The 24,048-nt window shown below is 44.5% G+C and overlaps 1 protein-coding gene across 6 annotated transcripts in view; it reads left to right on the top strand.

The window, feature by feature from the left end:
- Positions 1-24,048, top strand: part of PDZD2 (PDZ domain containing 2) — a 320,331-nt gene that overhangs the window by 46,119 nt on the left and 250,164 nt on the right. Inside the window, exon 2 of one of the 6 annotated variants that reach the window (XM_075128404.1) lies at positions 6,893-7,003. The exons of 4 other annotated variants lie outside the window; for them this stretch is intronic. The gene's annotated coding sequence lies outside the window, so the exon portion shown is untranslated. Of the gene's footprint in view, positions 1-6,892; positions 7,004-7,041; positions 7,240-24,048 lie in introns of those variants that run through there. One more of the 6 variants, XM_075128406.1, reaches the window with a different exon arrangement.

Here is a 24,048-nt window from a genome sequence, read left to right as displayed (position 1 = left end):
GAGCTCGGCCTGTGTAAGCTATGGAGTGCATGTGACCTAGTGCTACATTATGTGACTTTATACACAGCATATGGATGTTTTAAAAGCTGAGGCTCCAACAGGAATTTAAATTGTTATTGTATATGTTGCTTTCAATTGGAGAGTATGTCTGTAGGAGAGGTGCTGGAAAGTGGAACTAATCAGTCATAAAGAACAAAGATTATAGAATCCGAGTAGTTGTTAGAAAACTTGTCTGTCATGTTTTTAACAGGGTTTGAATTAAGAGAAGTTCTTTAACCTTCCTTCTGGCCTCTGCTTGATGCAAGTTTCCCAGAGTTGTGGAGGGGGCGTTACTCTTGAGAACTAAATCTTTTAGTCAGAGTTGAGATTTTTACCCCTCCATCTGCCTGGCTCTAGACTTTCAAGTTAATGAAATCTATAAAATGATGTGGCCTGAAGTGTTGAGCTCATAATAAATTTATCTTAAAAAATATACAGAGCTGCAAGTGGGTGGATCATCAGATGACATTTGAGAAATCCTTGCAATTGACCATATCAAATTGAGAACCAGTCAGGAAAATAATGGCCTTTCACAAAGTGTGCAGACTTGAGATTTTGAGACTGAAAAATGGCTATGGGCAAATTAGTGTCCCTTTTCCCTTGCCCATTGTTTTGGTGACCTGTTTTCCTGGAAATGTGATGTTGATTATTGCTGATTTGGCCTATATAATTTTACAGCCTTGTAGCTAGTGATAGATATTCATATATCTGCAAATAGGCCTGACATATAGCTGAAATTCATCTTGAAGGCTTCATCTCCCCATTCCCTACCCTAAGGCTATAAATTCTTCTCGTGTGTGTTGAGTTACAGCAGAGAAAGCTGGAATTGATTTGCAGGCTGACTTTATGCAGCCTTCATCAAAAACTTCTGGATATTGGAGAATTGTAGACAAGGTATCTTTAGAGGCTTAGGGTTTGATTTCTGAAGGCATAGTTTATTAACTAATGTGTACCTTTCTTTTATTCCTTTTATTGCTTTGAATTTTTGGAAGAAACACCACCACAAGAGTGATTCAACAGGGGCGGTCTGTAATTTGTATTTTTGTTTCAAAGTATTGATCCAGAAAAAGGGCTGCTAAACTGAGTGGAGTGTAACTTTTTAAGCAGAATATTGGATCAACAAAAAGGATAATAATGTCTTTTTTATTGTTTTTTTATTGTTATTTTTTTTACTGTTTTTATTTCCATTCAACATTTAGAACTCAATTTACTCCTTATAAAAGTGGCTTCAGTCACTTTCAAGCTTTCTCACATGGTGGGATGGATTAGTGTCTTAGTCTCAGGGCTGAAAAGACTCCCTGGAACCACACAATTAGATCCCACCAGCATCAACTTATCCTTCCTAGGTAAATAAAACTAAGTTCCAAGCAGATAAGATCTTAAAAACCAAGGTTCTGTCTGGTCCCCACAGGCCTGTAAGATCTCATGGCAGTTTCATCAGAATAGTGGGTTTAAAGATCGTTCACCAAACTCTGTGTTGAGCACAAATATTTGATTACCTCTATGAAGATCCTTTATTTGTTTCAAGCTGTTTGTTGACTAAGGGGTTAACATTCAGTAGGGTGTTGTCAGCAACTGGGGCTTGGGTCTAGTATCTGTGTATAGGCAGCAGGCTGGAAGTGCCTTTTTTGTGTTTGTCGTGTCTGCAGCCATCACATAAGTGGTAACATTACAGGGAATGGAGACAATTTAAAGTTCCTTTGTGAGCTATAGTTTGGCAATTGAAAATACATGCTTCACCAAGCGCAAGTTATTGTCCTCCTGTAGGACTTTGTTAAACAGATTTCAAATCAATGGAAGGAATGAAAAGGAACTGAGTAGGTTACATTCCACCACAGTCTGATGTTTCACAGCTAGTACATTCAGATGTGTGTTGGGAAGTCCTGAACCAGGATTAAGACATATGAATTATTGTGAGGATAATAGGCCATGATCCTGCATCCTTGCTTCAGCATGGAGTTCACTGCAGGATCAGAGCCATATCAAGTACTGAGGAGTTTACAGTGCTTTTCATCTGCAAGGGAAAAACCGGAATGAACTAATCTTCACAATGCTGCTGGGAGGTAGGTGTTAACGCCATTGGGCAGATGGAGAAACAGAGGTAAAATGGATCAGTCGCTTGCTCAAGGCCAGAAAAGGTGCTGGTGTCAAAGCAAGGATTGGAATGCAGCTAAGGACAGCAGGATCGGGCCTGATATCCTTGAACTCCAAGCACATGTAAACAGAGGAGAGTATTCTGTCCGTATAAGAATAAAACAATAATTGAAAAGTTCCCATAAATGAAACATCTGGCTCACCCATCTCAGGAATACATGTGACACATTCCCATCTGGAAACCACATTAGGCATAGCATCCATGCACTGAAGTGTTACTTAATGGGAAGAAAATCTAAAAGGCTGAAAATCAAAACAGAGAAATAAGTACTTCATCATAACAAACTCTGAGTGTAACTCAAGCCAGAGAATCCAGCCTGCACCTTAGAGCCATAGGGTACTCAGAGGCCTTGTAAATGTCTGTCTCTTAACTTTTTGTAAATTGACTGGCTTCTCCCAGCGCCCAGAATAATAACTCTTTGCTTTCAAACTCTAGCTGCACCTTTCACTGAGCTGAGAGCTGTGAACTACAGCCTCACATGGTGCTGCTGGCTTGCACTCTAAAATTATATTCCTTCTCTTTATTAGAGCAGAACAAATGGCAATTCCTCAGCTCCTTCAGCGATAAGGATTTCTTAGGTGCTGAACACATATCTCCCTCTTGGCTAATTAATGTGTGTCCAACTGGTTTGTGGTGATGTAAGTGATGACAGCAACACAGCTTGCCTGGAGCTCCTCCTATAGTAGATACCAAGCTCAGTGGCTTTGATGCCCTTACCTAACTCCCATGACTTCTAAATTCTATAGTGCCCTGGTGTGTGCTAGGCACCCTTCCGACAATTGTGACCCAATCCGCTTAGCCAAGAAACTTTCTTGGGTCTCCAGGTTCTTGTTTCTTTATTTGTTTGTTTTGTTAAGCTGACCTCAAATTTCTAAGGCCTGGTCTACACTACTGTATCTGGGGTCCCAGTGTGGGCCAGTTGTGGTCACTCAATTAAGGTGAACTGCAAAGAATGGTGCAGACAAACACCAAAAAGCTGGTGGATATTCCAATACTTAGATTTACCAAGCCAGCATAAAACAGCTTCTTTATTATCTTACTCATTATTCAGTTCCCTTAAAACAACCCAGCCTCTGGCCTCCATCCAAGTACCCAAGTCAAAAGTGATGATTTCTGAAAATCTTATTTCCTCATATAAAAGAAAAGGTTCTACCAGTCCCAAGGATTGGACACATTACCTCCCAGGTTATTGAATATTCAAGATCTTACCCAAATACATGCTACAGCCAATTCTTATTAACTAAACTAAAATTTATTAAAAAAACAAGAGAGCGAGAGAGTATGTTTAAAAGATCAGTAAACATACAGACATGAGTTCAATCCATTGAGGTTCAGATTCATAGCAGAGATGGTAAGCTGTGTAATTGCGAAGAGTTCCTTTATATTTAGTTAATAATTTATCGTCCAATGACCAAATATCATATTCAGAGTGTACCAGCATAGCTGGGACCTCAGTCTTGTGACTCAAACTTCCCCTGATGAAGCTTAAGCAAATCTGAGATTACAGAATCAGGACCCAAGGATCTTTTATTCAATTTCATGTCCTCTTTGAAAAGTTGGGAGTTCCTTGGGGAACAAAAGGTAATTAGGATGACTTTGAAGGAGGTCCATCACTGGTACTTAGCTATACGAATTAACATAAGGCAATTTGCTTGTTCCTCCATCATTCACAGATGACTTGCTATACATTTCAAAGAGAGATGAATACAGAAATATCTGGTGTTTACAATTCATTTAAATGCCAGGATGTTCTTTTGATCTCTGAATTAACAGAATACACCATAGACAGGGACTGTTGATTACATTGTTGACACAAAACCACAAACATTATCTTCCCACATGTCTTTTGAGGGTTATTTATTTTGCAGGATGTTTAACCCTTTCTGGCCATGCGTCAAAACTACACAGTTAGGTTGATGTAAGGCAGTTTATGTCAACCTAATTATGTCAGTGTACACACTACAGCCTTGTCCTATCTATGTAAGTGCCATACGACCCCAACATAATAACTGCACCTCCACGAGAGGCGTAGGGCTTATGTCAGTGTAGTTTGAGTGATGCAGTGTCTGCATAGACACTGCATTACTTACATCTGCTGTTGGCTGTCTTGTCAATGGAGAAGCGAAATTGACAAGAAAGCCAGGCAGCTAGAGCCTGTCTGTACCCCACAGGCTTCCTGCTCTGAACCGGGCTGCACCCACCAGGCTCCCTGCTCCCAGCCAGGCTGCTGTCTGGAGGCTCCTCACTCAGGGAGTCAAGAAGCTCTGGGTGGCTGCTGCTCCGCTCCTGGCTGGGAGCGGAGAAGTGAGAGTCCGGAGGGGCAGCTGGAATCCCTCTGGGGAGCTTAGAGCCCTGACTTTCAGCCCCCGACACTGCCCATCTTCAGTCGGCAGAAGCGCTCCTCATGAAGACACACACCACCGTTAAAGGGAGGTAGTGTGGACATCAGCCAGCCCAGTAATTCCTGCGGTGGCTATAAGTTGACCTAACATATGTGGACTTAGGTTTGTAGTGCAGACATGCTCTAATTCTAAATCATTCAAGGGCGTTAACAGTGGTGTCCTACCAATATTTAAGAAAAGGCCCCCCACAAAATGCGTCCCCTTTATCACGTGGCAGCCCTGTGTCCTGGGGCGTGCGTGTGCTGGCCGAGCTGAGGGCTGAGTGAGCGGTGTTCTAGTCATTTGTTTTCCTAGCTAAATGAAAAAAATGTTTCCTCATAACCACAACCAGTGGGGAGGCAGCTCCGCTTGGCAAAATCACATGCATAGAAAGCTGCACTTTGCCGGAAATGTTTTTCTCGTAGATCCTGAAAAACATTGAGTCGATTAACAGTAAAGCACAGTGTTCAGTGTATTTAATTGGAAGTGTGGGTGGTGAAGACTTTGGGGGTGGTGCTAGATGGATTCTGCTTGTCTGGGAAATGTTGCTGAAAATACCTGCCATTTGGTGCAGTCTGGTCCTTCCCTGCCAAGCTTCAGCAACTTCTGTGAGCCCCAGGCAGGGATAAAACTGGCAGTTGTTTTGTCTCACAGCATACGCATGAACACCCTGGCTGGAAGCAGAGGCCACTCTAGCCACAGGCAAGCTGGGCAACTGCAGAGGTTGGCAGATTTGGCTTGGCCACCTGTCCGTCATGATGGAGGGGTGGCTTGGCCAAACTTGAGTGGCACTGTGACCCGTAGGTGCCTCGGCACAATTTCACTCACTCAAATTTGGCCCAGGCACCTCTCCATCATGACAGAGGGGTAGCCAGGCCAAATTTGAGTGGCATGGGGGAGTGACATACTGAAGAGGTGCCTAGGGCATTGGATTGTGTTGGGTGGCCTCTGGCTGGAAGGTTGCAATGTAGTGCTATATTTGAAATCTTAGAGTTCACAGTGATAACACACATGAACCCAAACACAGAGACAGAGGCAAACAGGCTGCTTCCTAAGGCAGCAAAGCACACCACGCCCGGCCTTGCTTTAAGCTGTCTCTTTTCAGACTGACTTGGTATTGCACGCTTTGATACAGAGACCCTGAGCCTGCAAGCAGGTCCAGGATACACCCCCTTCCTCCCCCACAGCTCGCCAATCTTAAAGTGATAGCTTGCAGTTCCAGCACAGTCCTCAGTATACCACAGCAGTATCCAGAGAGTGGGAGAACGCTGCTGCAGGACCAGGAAGACACCCCAACCCTACGCTTTGATTCGGTGGAAGACTTTCCAACAGTGCATCATCAGTCCTAACAGCGTGCGCAATAGTGGCCTCTGCCTCCTGTGTGTAACAGGCTGGCCACCTGTTTTTTCCCCCCTTAGACTCCTTTTAGCCATTGTAATATCTGTTGGCTGGATCTGTACCGAGAGTTGCCCTATTTGATGGTGAAACACATCAGCCCGCCCTCGCTCTCAAACCTCCTTTCATGCAGCAGGGGTTGAAAATGACTTGTGCAAACAGGGGCACTTGTATTCCACAGCTGCTGAAAGCAAGTGCTGCTGACTCCTTGTTTTGCTTCCATTGACTTCAATGAAGCTGTGCTGTCTTATATCAGCGGAGGCTTTGGCCCTACATGTTTTTTTAAAAATTGTTCTTTTTTTTCCAAATATGTTATGAAAAGATGCAAAAAACCACCAGCCTTTAGAATAAAATTCTGCTCTTGGACTCCCTTAGCCGGTCTCAGCTCCCCCATTCTGTTCTCCCTATGAGCACAACCCATTCCACTGAGATCAGTCACAAAGGAAGAGAGGAATTGGTGTACAGAATCACAGCTTTCAATGGTTTTCAAACACAATACCGTGTTTTGAGGTCACTTAAACATGCATCTTGGTGCTGTGTGTGTGTGCGCGTGCGTGCAAATGGTAACATTTCCCCAAACATTATTCTGCACTATATTTAACATTGTAGTTGCTAGAGTCATCCTATTAAACAGAAACTGGTGTTTATTTGGTATATAAAAAGCTCAATCTGAACCACATGGAAGGCTGTTTGTGCTGTGTGATGTGGTGTGGGGTATCCTGTCTTTAAGTTGTACCCGGCTGTAGTTAATTACAAGTTTAATACAGGGCTGCAACCAGGTTGATTGCTGCCTCAAATTTTCTTTTTCTGGTTTCCCAGGCTACACCCTCTGAACAAACATAAGAAATGCTGGCTTGCTGGTATGCAGTGGTGCAAAGTCTATAGTAGGCAGCTGCTCATTTATGCTGTTGTTTTTCTCCAGCTGCCTGTGACTGACCACCATTCTTGGAAGGACAAATCCCAAGATCCACTACTCTGGTCTGGATTGTTTCCCTGAGAGCTTTCTCTGCCTTCATAGAAGGTAGTGGTGGAGGTCAGTTAATTAATACAGCCTCACACTATAGTGGGTCTTGTCCGTGTTGTCCATCTCTCCATCACCTCTGGGTTAGACTATTGCAGTGCGCTCTCCATGGGGCTACACCTTAAAATCCTTTGGAGATGGAAGATGGTCCAGAAAGCAGCAGATAGCTATGGAGCAGTTCATATTTCTGGGAGAACATGGCACCAGTGTTCTGAAGTCTGCAGTGCCTTCCTATTGGTCACTCCTGGGTGAGTTTAAAGTGATGGTTATGACTAGAGCTGAGTAAATGATTTTTTTAAATCAGTGGTCAAACAAAAAAAAAACCAGTTAATTTTAAACCAAAACTGATTTTTTTTTCCCCTGCCAAAATGTTTCATTTCACCCAAAACAATTTTTTTTCCAGTTTTTCATTTAGTTCATTTTTTGGGTGTTTTTAACCCTTTAAATGTTTTTAACCCTTTAAACATTTAAAAAAATAAATCTACCTACATTTTTTTAAATGAAAATGTCACTTGAGAATGGAACCATTTTGACAATGTCAAAAAAAATTGCATTTGGCCAAAACTCTTTGCCAAATTCATCCTTTAATTGCACATTGTTTTGGTCATCTTCAAAACTACATTTTTTGGCAAATGTATTAGCTCTACTGATGACCTCTAAAGCCCTAATTGGCCTCGGAAATGCCTACCTGACATATTGCCATAGCTGCAGTCAGCAGATCCTCTCATTTTAAAAAGGGGATGGGGCATTTTTGGTCCTGGCTATGGGAGTCTGGCAATGACTTTCCCCCACTCTGGTCATGCTGCAAAAGCTCTTTGTTTGATAAGGTTTTTGGGGGCAGGATGTGGATGTGTTCCTGGGTGTGATTTGGGGTTGAGAGGCTTTTCTGGATTTTTGTTGTTAGCTGGCTGGGATAATCACTTGTCTCCTGGGATGAACTCTGACCATACATGTCTGCATCAATTGCACATTTCAATTTGTATTGCAAATGGTGATTTATGTGCTTGACTTCTAAGTTGGTGTGTTAGACTAACAAAGGGATCAGACAGCTTCAGCACCTTCATCCACGGGGGAACACAGCCATCAGGCTGGTGAATATAACCCACTGAGACTGAATGTATGGGACTAACTGCCCAAGCAATGGAGTAGCCATCACTGGGGCATTCTCCTGGAGAAGGCCCGTTGGATTCTCCTGTGGACTGGAAGGAGGCAGTTTAAACAGTGTAAGCTCAGGCAGAGACAACCAGATTGAGAGACACAGACACAGAGGAGGATCTGGGTTTGGCTAGAAGAATGCATGGTTCTTTTCCTGTAACTGATAGGAAAGCCTATCTGACTTGTGGCAGAGCGTAAGATTAGATGAGCCTAAATATACACAGGCAGGGTGTTTGTTGTTTTAAAATCCATTTTTCTCTGTTTCGTTCCCACTGTTAAATAAATTCTTAGTTTTAAGAAAGCTGTTAGTGACTGTCACAGGGTGACTGACCCCTTTGAGATTTAATGGGTCCAGCCCACATGTGCCTCACTCAGCTCTCCTCCCCAGGTGGGGAAAGTTACTGCAGTCACATGACAGCAAGGTCATGTGGTTAAATCAATCCCTGACCTAGGGATAAAAGAGAAGACTCCAGAGAGTCAAAAGAGTGGGGAGAGAGCAGCCAGCTTGAAAGAGCTGGCTGGAACCTGATGGGACCCAACTACAAGAGTTGGGTCCAGATCAGGTGGGAAACCAGCTAGACCCACTCAGGTTGGGTCAGCTGCTCTCCCCTCCTGCTGTAGTTTGGTGCATCATCGTCTGTGTGCCCTGCTCCTGCCGGTTGCCACCACCTCGCTGTCCTGTGCATGCTGCAGGAAAGCAACTGGACCCTCTTGGGTTCAGGTTGACTCTCATCCTCCAGGTTGTGGCGTCAGCACAGGGGCTGTGTGCCCCTCTCCTGCCAACGGCCGCCACCTCACAGCGCTGTGTGTGTGCTGCGGAGGTCCCAGGGCCTCTCGCTCTGCAGTGTGCACACGGTGACACAGGAGGCAGTGGCTGGCATGAGGGGGCAGGAGGAGGAGAGCTGAACCCACGGGCAGGAGGCAGCAGCGTCGCTAACTCCAGTTCATGGGAAGGGATGGACTGAGTTGGGCTGGAAAATAATTCTGCCTTCTCGGCTCAAGTCAAGTGAGCTTGGGTCTGGTTCAGGTCTGGGTTGGGCCTAAAAATTAGGTCCCAGTATACCTCTAGCCTGCCTGCCCAAGGGGAAAGGACAGTATTAAAAGCCAGCTGCAAGAAGCTGATTGAGGACTGCAGCTGGCCTGAGTTACTGACTCAGGCCCCAGAAGGAAGGCTGGGAGTCTTCTGACCCAAAGAGGGGGAACGAATCTGAAGTAGCAATCCGGCCCAGAAGGGGTGGCTAGGGGATTCCTGAACCAAGGGGAGGAAGGGTTTTGGACTGAAGGGCCAAAGGGTCTGTGTTCTGAAAAGATTTAATGAATAAAATCTCATGGCAGCGGGAGGGGATCTTATTTTAATTCTTCTGGCATGTGAGCAAATTATTTCAAGAAGCCTGAAGGAGCTGAGGATGGGATGCCTGCAAAACCACGCTGTGCCACAAGTGGGTGTGATCTGGGGAGGGGCCCCCTGTGAGAGGTGCCTGTAATCCCGTTGGACCTGCAGGGTGATCGGCAATTGGTACACACAGGATAGTGTGCCTGGGGTCTTGGTCTTGGTCTAGCACTCAGGTGGGGGGGTATTAGAGAGACCAGAAGCAGGCAGAGGTGTAGCTAGCCTTGTAATGGTGATATTTCCATTTGACTATTGCAGACTATCTACATAGGTCAGTATTCAGGCTGCTGAGAGATTGCTGCTGTAAGTGTAACGACTGTCAGGATGCTCAGAGGTTTTGTTTGAGCATTCCTTTCCCATCCATTCCAAGGTTAAATCTAACAACAGATCCGGAGCACTAATAAAAGGGACACTGTCAACCCAGAGATCATTTACGTAGCTGGTCTACTCACTCCCCTTTAGCAATGTCAAACTGAAATCTCGCTTCAAATCAGTTGTTTTCTTCAGTGGCTTCTATCACTAATGTTTGTGAAGCAGGAAGCATTTGGCCCAGATTATCAGTGGGCTCTCACCAATGTGAAATTTCCTCACACTCTTGCCTGCTTTTGCAAAATCCTGCCTTTCCTTCTGTGCGTAGGATGTGAGGTGCCTAAACACCTGATGTGCATGTGGAGGTGAGGAGTTTGGAGATCTCGGGATATTTCCAAAGGTGCATAGGGCAATCCCAACTGTCTCTGTGCCTCTGAAAATCTTCCCCCTTCCTCGAGAGCCTTGGCTTTTTTGTTGCTTGGTACTTGCCAGTTTCTGTGTGAACCAGCTCAAATTCTGCTCTGGAAGCCTCTCTCTCTCACACACCCACTTTCCAAAGGAGGAGTAACTGACAGAGTGGAACAGCTGCTGTGTATTCCGAGATGTGAGGAGACTAAATTAATTATGTCACTCCTAATTAATTCTTCCTGTTTCCTATTGACTTCATGCTTAAATTTACACCCAGGCTGCACTTCCTAATCTCTTTCCCCTGGCCAGCAATGATTTCCTATTTTCCCACCCAAACGCCAGGACTCTGTCTAGCTTTGTTCTCCTCAAAAAGTAACCCTTGTAACCCCATTCCAAACAGCGTTGTCCCCTTTCTCTTATTCGTCCTGACTGGTAACTTCTGTTTGTCATTGATACCCCTCACCTACTGCCTCCTTTCCAGGCCCTGGCCCTTTCCCCCGGCCACCCTCACACCCACTCCCTCAGTTTCCTTGTCCAGTATAGATGCTGGGGTTCGGTTCTTTCTTGTTGAAGCAGGTTTCTGAGGGAAGGGAGGCAGTAGGGCTCACTAACAGAGCATAGGCTAAGTATAGATAAGAGTCCAGATTCAGGCTCACATCAAGTCGCCTTTGCACTCTGGTAGCACAAAATATACCCTAAGGCTGCCCCAAATGGGCTGCTCAGGTTCCCCTTTGTTCGGCAATCCTCAGTTGGTGTTGAGCCAGCCTAGACTGTTCTGTCACCCTTGCTGATCCACCGCCATAGAGGCATGCAGTTGGAGGGTGGGGTGGACGTTATGGAGCTGGTGAACGCTGCTGCCATTTAAAGCAGCCCCGAGGCTACTCTAAACTATGCTGGGGGCCAAATTCCAGTCCCAAACTGAAGGGCTCAGAAATATGGTGGAAACGATCTGCTCTCCCTGTCCCCAAGAGCGGAGAGTTCCAGTGCATTAATTAATCAGTCCATTAGTCTTTGAAGAACAAGTTTCCTAACTCGGGGGTAATTTTCCTTCAGTGCCCAGGCAGTTACCCGTACAAATCTGGTTAATGCTTTGATGTGAAGAGAATTAGCTAATGAACTTTGCACACAGCCTGGGTAATTACGCTTGGAAAATGAGAGGGCATCAAAAAACAACCCTGGCATCAAAAAACAATTACTGTCTGCTAACTTCAGGGCTATAGCTACTGCAGAACAATTACAAGGCATCACTTACCTTCCCAAATGTGATTCTAGCTTCTGTATAGGCTTCATCACATGGACTCCCGCTAGATCTGAAGTGTGCTTGTACACGTCTATAACTGTAAACTCTTTGGGCCAAGAACTGCTTCTACCTCTGTCTGTACAGCACCTTGTACAGCCGCTGTCAGTGTGATTCCCAGCACAGGGAATTAGACAGCCAGGGGTTAGATCTGCTTGAGCTAGTGCAGTGATGGAGCTGCCAAAATCTTAACAACGGGTTCCCTCCTCACCCCACGAGGGGGTCGTTGCCCACCCCCGCCCCCCGGAACTCCTGCCCCCCTGTGTTCCTTGATGCCCCCACCCAGGACCGCTGCCCCATCCACCCCCCTCTCCTGTCCCCTGACGGCCCCCAGAACCAGGCAGGAGGGTCTCGTGGGCCACCGTAGTGGGTGCCCACCCCACTCCTACGAGCCAGAGGCACCTGCTGGGGGGCGAGGTGGGGAGTCCCAGAGGTGCTTACCTGGGGCAGCTCCCAGGAAGCATCTGGCAGGTCCCTCTGGCTCCTAGGGGCGGGGGAGCAGAGCTGGGGGGGGAGCAGGGGGAGTGGCTGCTCCCCCCACTGATCACATAAAAAGTGGCGCCTTAGGCGCTGACTCCCTGGGTGCTCCAGGGCTGGAGCACCCACGGGGAAAATTTTGGTGGGTGCAGAGCACCCCCCGGCAGCTCCCCGCTCTGTGCCTGGCCCCAGCTCACCTCTGCTCTGGCTCTGCCTCCTCCCCTGAACACATCGCCCCGCTCTGCTTCTCCATCCCCCACCCTCCCGGCTTCCCGCGAATCAGCTGTTAGGCGGGAAGCTGGGGCAGGCTGAGAAGCAGGTGGCGGCTTCCCGCTAGGCCAAGGGTGGCGGAGGTGAGCTGAAGCGGGGAGCAGTTCCCCTGCGTGCCCCCCGGGTTACCTGCTGCGGCGCGGGAGGCCCTCCTTGCACCCCCCCGCCCCAGCTCACCTCCGCCTCCCTGGGCCTGAGCGGGAAGCCGCGGCCTGCTTCTCAGCCTGCCCCAGCTTCCCACGCGAACAGCTGATTCGCGGGAAGCCTGCGGGGGCGGAGAAGCAGAGCGGGGCAGTGCATTCAGGGGAGGAGGCGGAGGCGGAGCGGAGGTGAGCTGGGGCCGGGGGTAGGACGGGGAGCTGGTTGGAGCACCCATGGAGTCGGTGCCTAAGGTGCCACTTTTGGCCAGTTAAATTTAGAAGCCCTTTTAGAACCAGTTGTCCTTAGCGGAACAACCGGTTCTAAAAGGGCTTCTAAATTTAACAACCGGTTCTAGCGAACCATTGCAAACCGGCTCTAGCTCACCACTGAGCTAGTGGGTTAAAAGTAGCCTGGCTGTGGCAGTACGGGCTAACTGCCTGAATATGTATGCAGGGGGATGGGGTGGGCTTGTATTCAGGCAGTTAGCCTGAGCTGCCACGGCCAGACTGTTATTTTTAAAGCACACTCGCTCAAGCAGAGCCTCCATACATTTCTCCTCCTAAGCAGGCATACCCTAAGGTACTTATATGGCTTCCCCTTCATATCTGAACATCTCACAGTCTTTAATGTATATCCTTATAACACCAATGTGAGGTCAGGAAATGTTATCCCTAATTTAAAGATGGGGAACTGAGGCACCGAGAGGCCAAGAGACTTGCCTAAGGTGGACTCATGCAGACTTGCCTAAGGGAATTGGACTCATGCAGTCTTAGGCTAGTTCACTGGGCTATCCTTCCTCTCTAATACACATTCCAAAAATCTGCTCTGGCTGTGATTCCTCCCCCCAAAACTGCAGGATTAGGATGCCCAAACCCTCTTCAAATTAATGGCACGTAGACAGCCAAATGGTAGATACGACTTTGGAAATCTGTCTCCTTTTTTAAATGTGGGATTGTCAGCAAGTCATTTGAATAGACTCCTGACCTAACTGATGAGCATTTGAACTGAGCTATCTGCGTTTTGGGGTTTTGCCCCATTTGGACTCTCAGAACTCCAAGATAGAGCAAGCGCAGAAATAAATAAATAATAAACATCTGAACAGAGCACTATTTCAATCAGCCTTGTTCACATCACTTTTCAGAAAGGTGCAATCTAACCTCAAACTGACCCTTGAGTGTATATCGAGGAGAGCGGTTACATAACGGAGAGGAGAACAAAAATACACTCAAGGTTTGCTTCGCCAACTGAACTTGAACCAAACTGACATCCCTCAGACAGCAGAGTGTCACTCCTTTTGACAGGAAGGGAGAATTTGGAGCACATCTGTCTAGCATGTGTGCCCTGTCATGCTTTGTCTTCCACTGAGCACCTTTCTAACTCTCACTTTATTATTAAAAATAAAACGTGTTTTCAGCTGCATCTTCTGGTGCTTCCTTTGGTAATCTCCTCCACCAGATAACTAGTCTGTGTATAAAACAATTGGTCTTGAACTTTCAGTGTTGTTTTAGCTTCCATTTGTGTGATCCAAAGCAGGTCGTTAGCAATCAAAAATACCTGGGACCTGTTCCTGACTCTTGTCAAAGTTTGACTCAGACTCACAATTTATCAGACCACTCTGTTTTATTAGCAAAGCTGCTCTGCTAATACGTTTAGAAGTGAGCCCCCCGAGTGGGGCTTGTGTCTCTTAATTTATACAGTTTTTTGGAGAACAAGTTACAGAGAAGTTACAGACAAAAGAAGAAAAAGATTTTAGTCACTACCCTTTGAGATTCCTGAGACCAGTCATGTATCTTCAATTACCTGCCACCCTTAACAATCTCCTTTAACAGCTTCCAGTTAACTTAACTAATTGCCCTTCACACCTTCCATTCTGATGCCTGCTTCTTAGACGTGCTGGCTCTATCTTAATTGCTTCTCCATTCAAAAGCTAACTGTCCCTACGTGTGCTCCCTCAGATACTTTGTAACATGTTTTGGCATGCCCTCTCATATACAATGTATCCAGCATGTCCCCTTATACAACGTTATACTTATACAGTGTTATACTTCCACACTCTGTAACTGATTTATTAACCATGGAGCAGTCAATGAACCGCTTTGGACCTCAGTTTATCCCAACGTACAGCACAATATGTATTTGAGATTTGACTACTATGTTATAAAACTCCTTCAAGATTCTAAGAAGAGAAGCTCTATCATGCAAAGTATTATTACTAAATGTAAAGAAGAGAACTGTCACGTGATAAGGTTCCAGAAGTAACACTAACTTGGCTGCATTCATATATATATATGCTGCATTCTATATATTTCAGTGTATGTTTTCTGGCATATACACATTTAACACATTACCAAAATAACAAGGAACAGAAAAAAACAGCATACATGCAGTATGGCCAAGCTAATTTTGCTGCCATACCCTTAACTTTTACATTTCCTGATTTCTCCTTTCACCCATTTTTTTTCTTAATTTTAGTTAGAGAGAGGAAAAATAATTGTTTAATAATGTTAGAATCTAAGTGATCAGCACTGGGGTTTGAATTTCCCACCAGCGAGGAGCCCTGGGATGGAGAAGGAGTGAGTTTCTATCTATGCTGCTATTATGGTTTTGTTTGACAAGGTTTGGTTTGTGCAAGGTTGGGATAACGGTGCCCCTGTTTACACTGTGGGAGCTCCATCTTTACAAAAGTGTTTTTTTTTTTAAATGAATGTTTTGAGTTTGTATGGCAGCAATCTCTTAAAATTAAGTAATGAACAACTTTTTCATGCTTTTGATTTTTCTCCTATTCTTGGTGCTCAGATTGTTTTTTGTTTTGTTTGTTTGTATTTTGGAGGGCTTTACTATGTATTTCAGTGGAACACTTAATCTTAGTTATGCAAATTTGTTCTAGTAGCAGCTTGAGAGCAGAGAGTGTGGCCCTGCCTCTGACCAGATGGTGAGGCCAGTGATATCACAAGAGGTCAGGACTTCATTAGGCTCTGCTAAAATCACAATTTTCTGTATTCTTTTCTTCCCTAGCCACTCAAATAAGCAATGGCACTGGTCCTCAGTGAGGCCTATATTGTGCCCAATGTCAAATTCCAGCAGTTTTTGCTGTAGTCCTGTTCAAATGAACTATGGTTATAATTTTTTCATCCACAACTAGAAAAATTCCATTTCTCCCTCCAACTCACTTTCACCACAATGCAACAATAGTTGAAAGGATGTTGTTCAAACTCCTCTTCCTCACCAAAGAAAAATCCACAGAGACCAGATATGAAAAGTGATGAGCATACAAAACTAGAGGATTATCATGCAAATTGATTTGCAGCCTTAAATATAGTGGATGGTGCCAGTTACCAGCTGCAATAAAGTATTATTATGTCCCTTCATTTTGAGCCTGTTGGCATCTCATATAGTCATGTGGCTTTAACCTTATCTGTATTCCTTAAAATTATATATGCTACAGTCTTGCCATCTCCTCCAGTATGAAGCATTTAACAGACTCTAAATAGATGCCCCAATCCAAAAAGCTTTTGAAATCCGGGTCCACATTTTGTGACTCAGGCCAATCTCTAATATTTTTATTCCATCTTTTTGTTTTGGGATTTTAAAAAAAATCAATAAAGCAGGTCTGATTTCCCTCCATCTGTGCTGTGCAGGTAAACAGCCAGAAACCAAATGCTTCTTCCAAACCTGTGCATATTCCTGCTCAGGTTGTTGCTAGTGGAGCTCATGCACAAGGAAGGGCTATAAATTAAAGGTAAACATATTGACTTCTGCTCCGTTTAATACATAGCAGGGGAACTGTTCAAAAGACTCCTATAACTGGAGGACAAAATATTCCCAGATGTTAAAGCTGGCATTACAAATGGGGGAGATAGGAATGTGGAGGACCATGGATGGAAATGCAGAATGATAGCTCAGAGACAAACTAGGAAGCCATAAAATAGTAAGTTATTTGGGTCATTGCTCTTGAGTTGCAGGCGTGTTCAGTGAGCATCACGGTGAAATGCTGATTTTAAACTGCTGTGAAAGAGTTTAGATGAAAACTTCTTAACGCAATTTGAGCGAGAGAGTGGTGCTGCTGTCTAGCCATGAGGGGAATTCAAATTAGAATTTAAAATGATTCTAAAATGAGATTAAAAGAAGAAACTGTTTTCATGCAGGAGCAAAGACACAAGGATCATTCTGTACCTGTATTGACTATCTCACACTGCAGCACCCTGCATTGTCACTGAGCCTCAGGGGTACTTTGCAATGCATTAAGTGGGCAAAACTGTCATTGATGGGAATGATGACCTTTCTGTGACCAAATTTATTCTAAAAGGAACAGGTGCACTAATGCCCTTTAAATATATTGACATTTCCTCCCCTCTTCCTGGTTTTCTGAGACTGCTGCACAAATGAGCATCTATAGTCTTAGACTCGGAACCTGCAATTGACAATGCACAGGCGAACTGCTGAGCTTCATGCAGGACTCACCATGCGTGCAGCAGTCCACCTACAGGTTGTCAGATACAGAACTGGAGCCATAAAAGACACAACCACCCTCTAGTACAGCAGTAGAAATATGTAGCCCTGTTTCAGAGCCCTGATTAGCGTCAGGTGTGGGGCCAGGTGTTAGAGAGCTTATTCCTTCACTCTCCCACTTCCCTGGTCCTTCTCGCATGAACAGAGAGCAACAATACCCGAAGTCCGAAGGTGCAAACAATTCGATGTTTATTGGGGTGAACTTCCAGCAAGCTTAAATACAAGTTCCTTTTTCCTTATTTTCGAATCCCAACTTACTTCCTGTTTGCCCCTAATTTATATAGTAATATTCTTAGCTATACCTTAACCAATCATTCTACTGAAATTTAACTAACCAATCCTAACATATTGTAACATGATTAGCTAACCAATTATATCCCACCACAATAATTAGATTACACCCAGCAAAATTAATTATACAGCAGACAGAAACAATCACAGAACCAGACAGAGATTATACAGACAAACAATAGCAAAGTGGGAACTATAATGACAAAACAATACAGAAGTGAGGATTTCACATCCCAGCTATTGATAAGTGAGTTCTTGCCAGACAGGCTGCTATCAAACTAAGTTTCCTTTTACATTTTCTAGGCACTTCCCTTTCTCTGGAGGTGATAGGAATACAATCCTGTCCTGATAGTGCCTGACAGCCCAATAGCACCTTATTTCAATGTGACTAGTTTGGAATGTGAGGATGTGACTGTTTGCTTCCTAGCTTATGGCTGCCTCTGCTGCTTAGCCAAAGGCCTTAGCCTAAGAACAGGGCCTCAGACTGTCACAGTAGGAGAAGGACCTTACACTGGCAGACAGTGATTTTGATTCTTTCTTTTATACCTCTAGAACTAGCCAAGTGATAAGAATACCCCTAAATTCTTAAAGTACAGGCCTTTGCAGACAGGCCTGAATATCTATATCCTAACACCAGGGTGTGATGTGGTAATCCTTGGCTGGTCAGTTGGGGGCATCATGTCACACACACTGGCCCTGCTCTTGAGAAATTGTCCTTTGCTTAAAACTTATAATGTGCTGTGGTAACATTCTGGCTAAGGTGTGTCTCATCACTGCCTGCTAATGAATAGAATGTCAAACCTACCTGTGTGTACTGAGCCCTAATGCTGCTACAGCTAAAGGAGCGTCAAACACCTTCAGCTCAAGTTATAGAGGCCTGTGTCCCTAGAAGCAGAGGGATCTGACACTTTTCTCCATTTCTGACCATAAGGTGTTGGTTCTCATGGAATTGTTGAACTGGTTCTGTAGAAGAACCCTTCTCTTGGCCTCTTCCTTTCACCATCTGCCCTTGCATGTAGGTAGACTATTTCCAAACACTTAACTGACAGAAAGAGGCACTATGCAGTGGTGTTGTAGTTGTGTCAGTCCCAGGATAGTAGAGAGACCAGGTGGGTGAGGTAATTGTGACACCCTGGCACCCCATTATTCACCACTGTCATGTAATTAGGATATGTTTTGTAAAAAGTATGCCTTGTGAGGTATCATTCTAAAAGTCTTGATCGGCTAGACATTAATATCTCGTTGGATTGTATGTGCTACCATCGTATGTGAAGTTATGAAGTTTGGCTATGTATGTGTTACTGAAACATGTTGTGAGGTTGAAAACACCCACAAGAAGCCTTTCAGGTACAACAGTAAAAAGGCCAAACAATGTTAATGACTTATTGAGGAAATATACACAAGCACAAGGATTACCCCAGGAACTGTGTATAATAGAAAACTCTCCGTGATAGCACTACGCAATGGGAACTGTTTGTCCCGGGTCACAGCAAAAGAGCCTTCCAGATTGTGGGAAGAAGATATAAAAAGGGGACAATGACATCGTGATGGTACCTCACTCTCCCTACAACAACACACCTGGAAACACCTGAGGGGCAAGAACTGAACTGTGGGAAGTGATGGTCCCAGGTTAGAGGGATTTTTAGCCTGTGTATGAAAACCTGGGAAAGCCAAGGCAACTTGTGCCTTAAGAATTTGCCAGCCAGTTTATCACTCAGGATGAGAATTTGCTAATTCATATCCTACCTATCTATTGTGTTAAGTTCAGTTTGCGGTTTTGTTTATTTACTAAGGTAATTTTCTTTGATCTGTTTGCTATCACTTATAATTAAGGCTCCATTTTAGTCACAGGTATTTTTACTAAAAGTCATGGACAGGTCATGATCAATAAACAAAAAGTCACGGCCCCATGACCTGCCTATGACTTTTAGTAAAAATACCTGTGACTAAATCTTACCTGCTGGGAGGGGGCACTCCTGAAGACTGCTGCTGGGCGGGGGAGGGGCAGCATGGGGCCCCGCTGCTGCCACCACCAGTCCAGGCGAGGAGTGGCCCATGGCCCTGCTGCTGCTCCGGGCTGGGGGTGAGGGGTATCCCATGACCCTGCTGCTGCTGGGCTAGGGGCGTCCCGGGGCCACGCCGCCACTGGCACTGGTCCTGGACTGTTGCTCCAGGGCAACACTGGGGACCAGCTGCTTGGGGCTGCCAGAGCAGCGGCTGGTGCGGCTGGCCCCTGGGCTTTCCCAGTTGCTGGGGTGGTCCTGGGGTCAGCTGCACCAGTGCTGCAAAATGATGGAGGTCACGGAAAGTTGTAGAAGCCGTGACCTCTGTGAATGATTCACAACCTTACTTATAATGACTTAAAATCTATCTTTTGTAGTTAGTAAATTTGTTTTTTTTGTCTACAACCAGTGTGTGGAAATTATAACTTGGGGCAGAAAGCTCGTGCACATCTCTCTCCACATTGAGGGAGGAGGTGAATTTTATAAGCTTACTCTGTACAGTTTCCTGTGCAGCACAAGACGGTATAATTTTGGGTTTACGCTCCAGAGGAGGGGGTATGCCTTAGCTGAGCCTTCCCATGCAGAGCTAATCTCAGCATCTGTGTGTGAAGCTGCAGCTGGGTGTGTCCCTACCTGTGTGTGTGTTGGACGGGGCTTGAGGGCCTGTCACAGCAGTATAGGGTAATGGTAGCCCAAGCTGTGGGTCAGGCGGGCTCAGTGGTATCCCAGTTCTAGGTGGCACCACAGGGGGAACCCATCACAATAATATGTTCTGTTGGTGACAGAGATGAGCTTTTGAGCTTATACAGAGATCTTCTTCAGGTCACTGGCATTTAATGGCACTTTGATCTGACTTTTAAAGTTGTAGCAAAAATGTACATTGTTACCTATCAGACCTATAGATACTTTAACCTATGAGTCTGTCTTAATATGGAGGGTGTCCTCCATTGGCTCTGATGTGTAGTTAGTCAGTGGGGTATCTTTCAGCCTTGAATGCTCAAAGCAGGAACTCTGTATGTTCTGATCCTGTATTTTCTGCTGGGCAGGACATGTGTGTACTGACCTGCCTCTGTGCTTCTATTGACTGCTGTTATGCTATTAAGATGCTGGCTGACCTCCATACATATGCATGTAATCCCATTCCATGCATGAAGGAGCACTGTTTATTAGGACGTCTGATAAATAGTATTTGTTCATTCATGGAAAACACAGTAATTATAAACACTCGGTAATTTAATAACTGTATGTGTAGTTAATGGCGGGGAGAGGGAAGTAATAAGACACATGACGGAAGGGTTAAAATTTACTGGTGAATGTTGCCATCCAACTCTTTATTAACTGAATTAGGAGTCTATTAAATCAGGTCTGTTCCTTGGCACAAGACACACACATATATTGTTGGTGTTTATGGATTATGATGATTTTGGAAAGCTTTCCTAAAGGCAGTGCAAAAACACTTTGTGGCTGTAATCCAACTTGTGTAGAATACATAATGAGATCAAGTCGATGGTGGTGTAGGAGGTTAGGCAGCATGTTGTTTTCTTAAGGAGTTTAACATGCTTGTAGTAATTAATAGAAGCTATTTCCTAAGCAGGATTATTTTAAAGTAAAATCTTTGTAGCCTTATTGTATCCACATTTTAAAACTGCTTTTCTTTTGGAGTTTAGGCAGTTTTCCCCCCTTAGATTGTTCATTCCTGCTCTCTCTCTCTCGCTGTAAAATATACACGTCCAAACACATTGTAAAAGGTCAGTTTTATAACTAAGTGCCTGAGACTGTCGCTTCTGATTGCTTTTACAACATAGACCGAAATTTCCCCTATCCTCACAATATATCAAACTATCAAAAGACACACAAATCTAAAGCTAAAGCGAAAATGTCAAATACCCCATTCCGACTTCTTCCAAAGCAAGTGCCCATCACATATTGACGATATAACCCCAGTAAAACATCAGCCCTCGGGTATGAGGTGTAAAAAGTCTAAAAATCAAGCCAAGTCCTCCCTTGGATTTTTACGCGAAACTCCCATTTATTCTACAGAGGTTTCTTGTCTGGATCAGTGGTAGCCCTAGTCTGGATGAGGTGTGCATTCTTAACTCTTTCCACAGATAGGCAAGGCCTAGAAGAAGCAGGATCTGCTCATGGTCTCTCTTGGATATTTTGGGCAAGTAATCCCCTTTTCTTTATTTAGTTTTGTAATGTTTAAAGTGACTTTTGGGCCGAACACCTCTGACAAGTTTTAAAAACCATTTCTGGGGGTATTTCACTGTCTTTTGGGGGAAACTGAAGTAAAAACCCTACAAGGAGAGCTTTCCTGTTTCTAAATTCTACAAATGTATCTCTCCCCGTTGCGCCTTTGTTCATCTCTCCTCTGTTTGTAGTCCCTTCCAGATACTGCTCTGTATCGGTGGAAGCAGACAGCTCACCCTGAAACTGCTGGATTTTTATCTGCAAAGTAACCCAATTTTTTTTCACATCAGGTACCCAGTGAGAGCAGCTTGCGTTAACCAAACTGCTCATTACTGCAAACGAATCTGCTGATTGAGATTTTGCAGGTGTGATGCTGGCAGCAAAGAACCTCTGTCTTCTGCACATCCACAGTATTAGAATCCAAAAACTCTCTAGGAGATGCATTCAACTGCAGCCCAAGACTCCCATAATTAGTGCTGTAGCTATTTTCCCTCCTGTTGCATGTGTCGTAGGTCATCTGTAAAGTAAGGTGACTCGTGAGGACAAAAACAGAGAAGGTGGTGGGTAGGGCTACTCTGTGGGTGGTGGAAGTTTATTATAACATCCTACCAAATCCTTGCTCATGCTGCTCTGACAGGCCTTTCTATCTTCCCTCAAGGCCTTTTAGAAGAATTTTTTCTCATCAATTCTCAAGGATGGACCATCAAAACAGGTCCCCTGCCCCAAAAGGATAGTTGTGCCCCTTACAATACAGGATGTAATGGCCACTCTGTAATTTTAAATTGCCTAACTAACCTCCAGTCCCAGCCCAAACACTAGGGATGAAATCCTGACTCCTTTAGAAGTCAATGGCAAAACTCCCATTGTCTTCAGTAGGACCAGGTCTTGCCCCTGGATCAGGAGTATCACTTGCTGTATATCAGCTGTGTGATGGGATACCATGCCAACCAATGAGTGATGTTGCCTAACTCTGTCAGGTTATTTCGGGGTAGGGGGCGGTCAGAAAACTTGTGAGGAGAAAATATTGTACAAACTTTCAATTTCTCTTTAATACTTTGTTAAAACTACTTTCAGTTTTACAGAAAGAAGGCATGTCATTTAATGACTCTTTTTATACATGAGTAAGTACAAATCTTCTTGTACCAGCTACATCTGAGAATGAAAAGAAAATATTAAAAGGATGTCTGTGTGAAGAGAGAAAGGAATAGAAAATATTTTCATAGCAGTACTCCTTGTTAAATGTAAATAAGAAATGGGACCTTATAGGAAACACCAGATCTGACATCCTCTCCCCCAACCAGACTTTTGGGAAGTTCAGATCAGAGCTAATTCTCCATGGGTTGTAATTCACATGTGCAGAGTAGGACAACACAAGGTCTATATAATACTAAATCCTCACAATAAGGTCACATGGAACTTAAGTGTTGCATAGGCCTTGTTCTGATCCTCTACACAGGAGTGAACATTGTGACTCCAACTTATTTCTGATAGTAGATTAATTTAATAATAGGAGCACTTTTGGGCCCTGATCCTGCAGCGAACTCCATGCAGGCAGACCATTGTGCCCTTGTGGAGTTCACTGCAGGATCAGAGCGTTAGTCTGGTGCAGGGATTCTCTACCTTTTTTGAATCACCCTCCATGTGTGTTGACTCTATGAGTGAATGAGAAGGCTCACTGTGCTCCCCCAGAAAGTCTGATGTGCTCCTTTGTTGGGAATCTCTGGTCTAGTGTACATAACAGCCATAAAAACATCAATGTTTAAAACCAGCAGCTAGATAAGGTTTGTGATCAGCCACTGTGAGTTTGTTTTGATGATATGGCACTTCTGTCTTTTGTTTCATTGGTGAGCATGTTACCCCTCAGTATCTTGCATCAGGGTAGCATTTTGGAATAAGCCAGAACTTCTGTACTGCATCTTGCTTGTGTAGTAAAATTAATCTTTTTCAGTGGACTCCTGTTAGATTATTACTCCCAACACAAGTTAGCCCTGTGGCTATAAGTTACTTCAGAGAAACATTTCTGAGAACAAAACTGGCCTTCTGCCTTGCTCGTTGTTATCCCAGAACAATTTGTGTTAAATGGTAGAAAAAATTAAAATGGTGGATTAACTTTGACGTCTGTTACTGTCAAGAACTCGTTGCTCTGTCCCACTTCAGAACACTCCTCACAGCTGTTCAGAGAAGTACTTAGCCCCAAAACACAGGAGTTCTATCCCCCAGGGCTGGAGTAGAAAAAGTTGTGAATAATTTGACTTGAAGTCGAGGTGGTGTTCAATGGAGCAGGAAATGAGGAATCCTATTTTTAAACGCTGAAGAACTTATTAAAGAGCAATAACAGTTTTCATTAGACAAAAAGCTTTGGGGTTTGTAGGATTGTGATTTGAGGTAGCGTCGTTCATCATGCATGTGTTTTTCAAGGGTCCCAAAGTGAATCTGTGTGGGGTTTTTTTTTTTGGCGGGGGAGGGGGGTTGTTTTGTTGAAGCATCTGTGGGTCTATGAGAAGAATTATGATGTGGATGAACATTTAAATAACACAAATCTCAGCATACTGGTTTATGACCCAATAAAACTGATAGTCCAGGTGTTGCCAAATGTTAGCATAAAAAAAAGCAGCAG

Source organism: Caretta caretta, chromosome 5 (genome assembly GCF_965140235.1).
Source record: "Caretta caretta isolate rCarCar2 chromosome 5, rCarCar1.hap1, whole genome shotgun sequence".
Lineage (NCBI taxonomy): Eukaryota > Metazoa > Chordata > Testudines > Cheloniidae > Caretta > Caretta caretta.
Note: the sequence above shows the minus strand (reverse complement) of the source record. Positions and strands in the feature narration are given on the sequence as shown.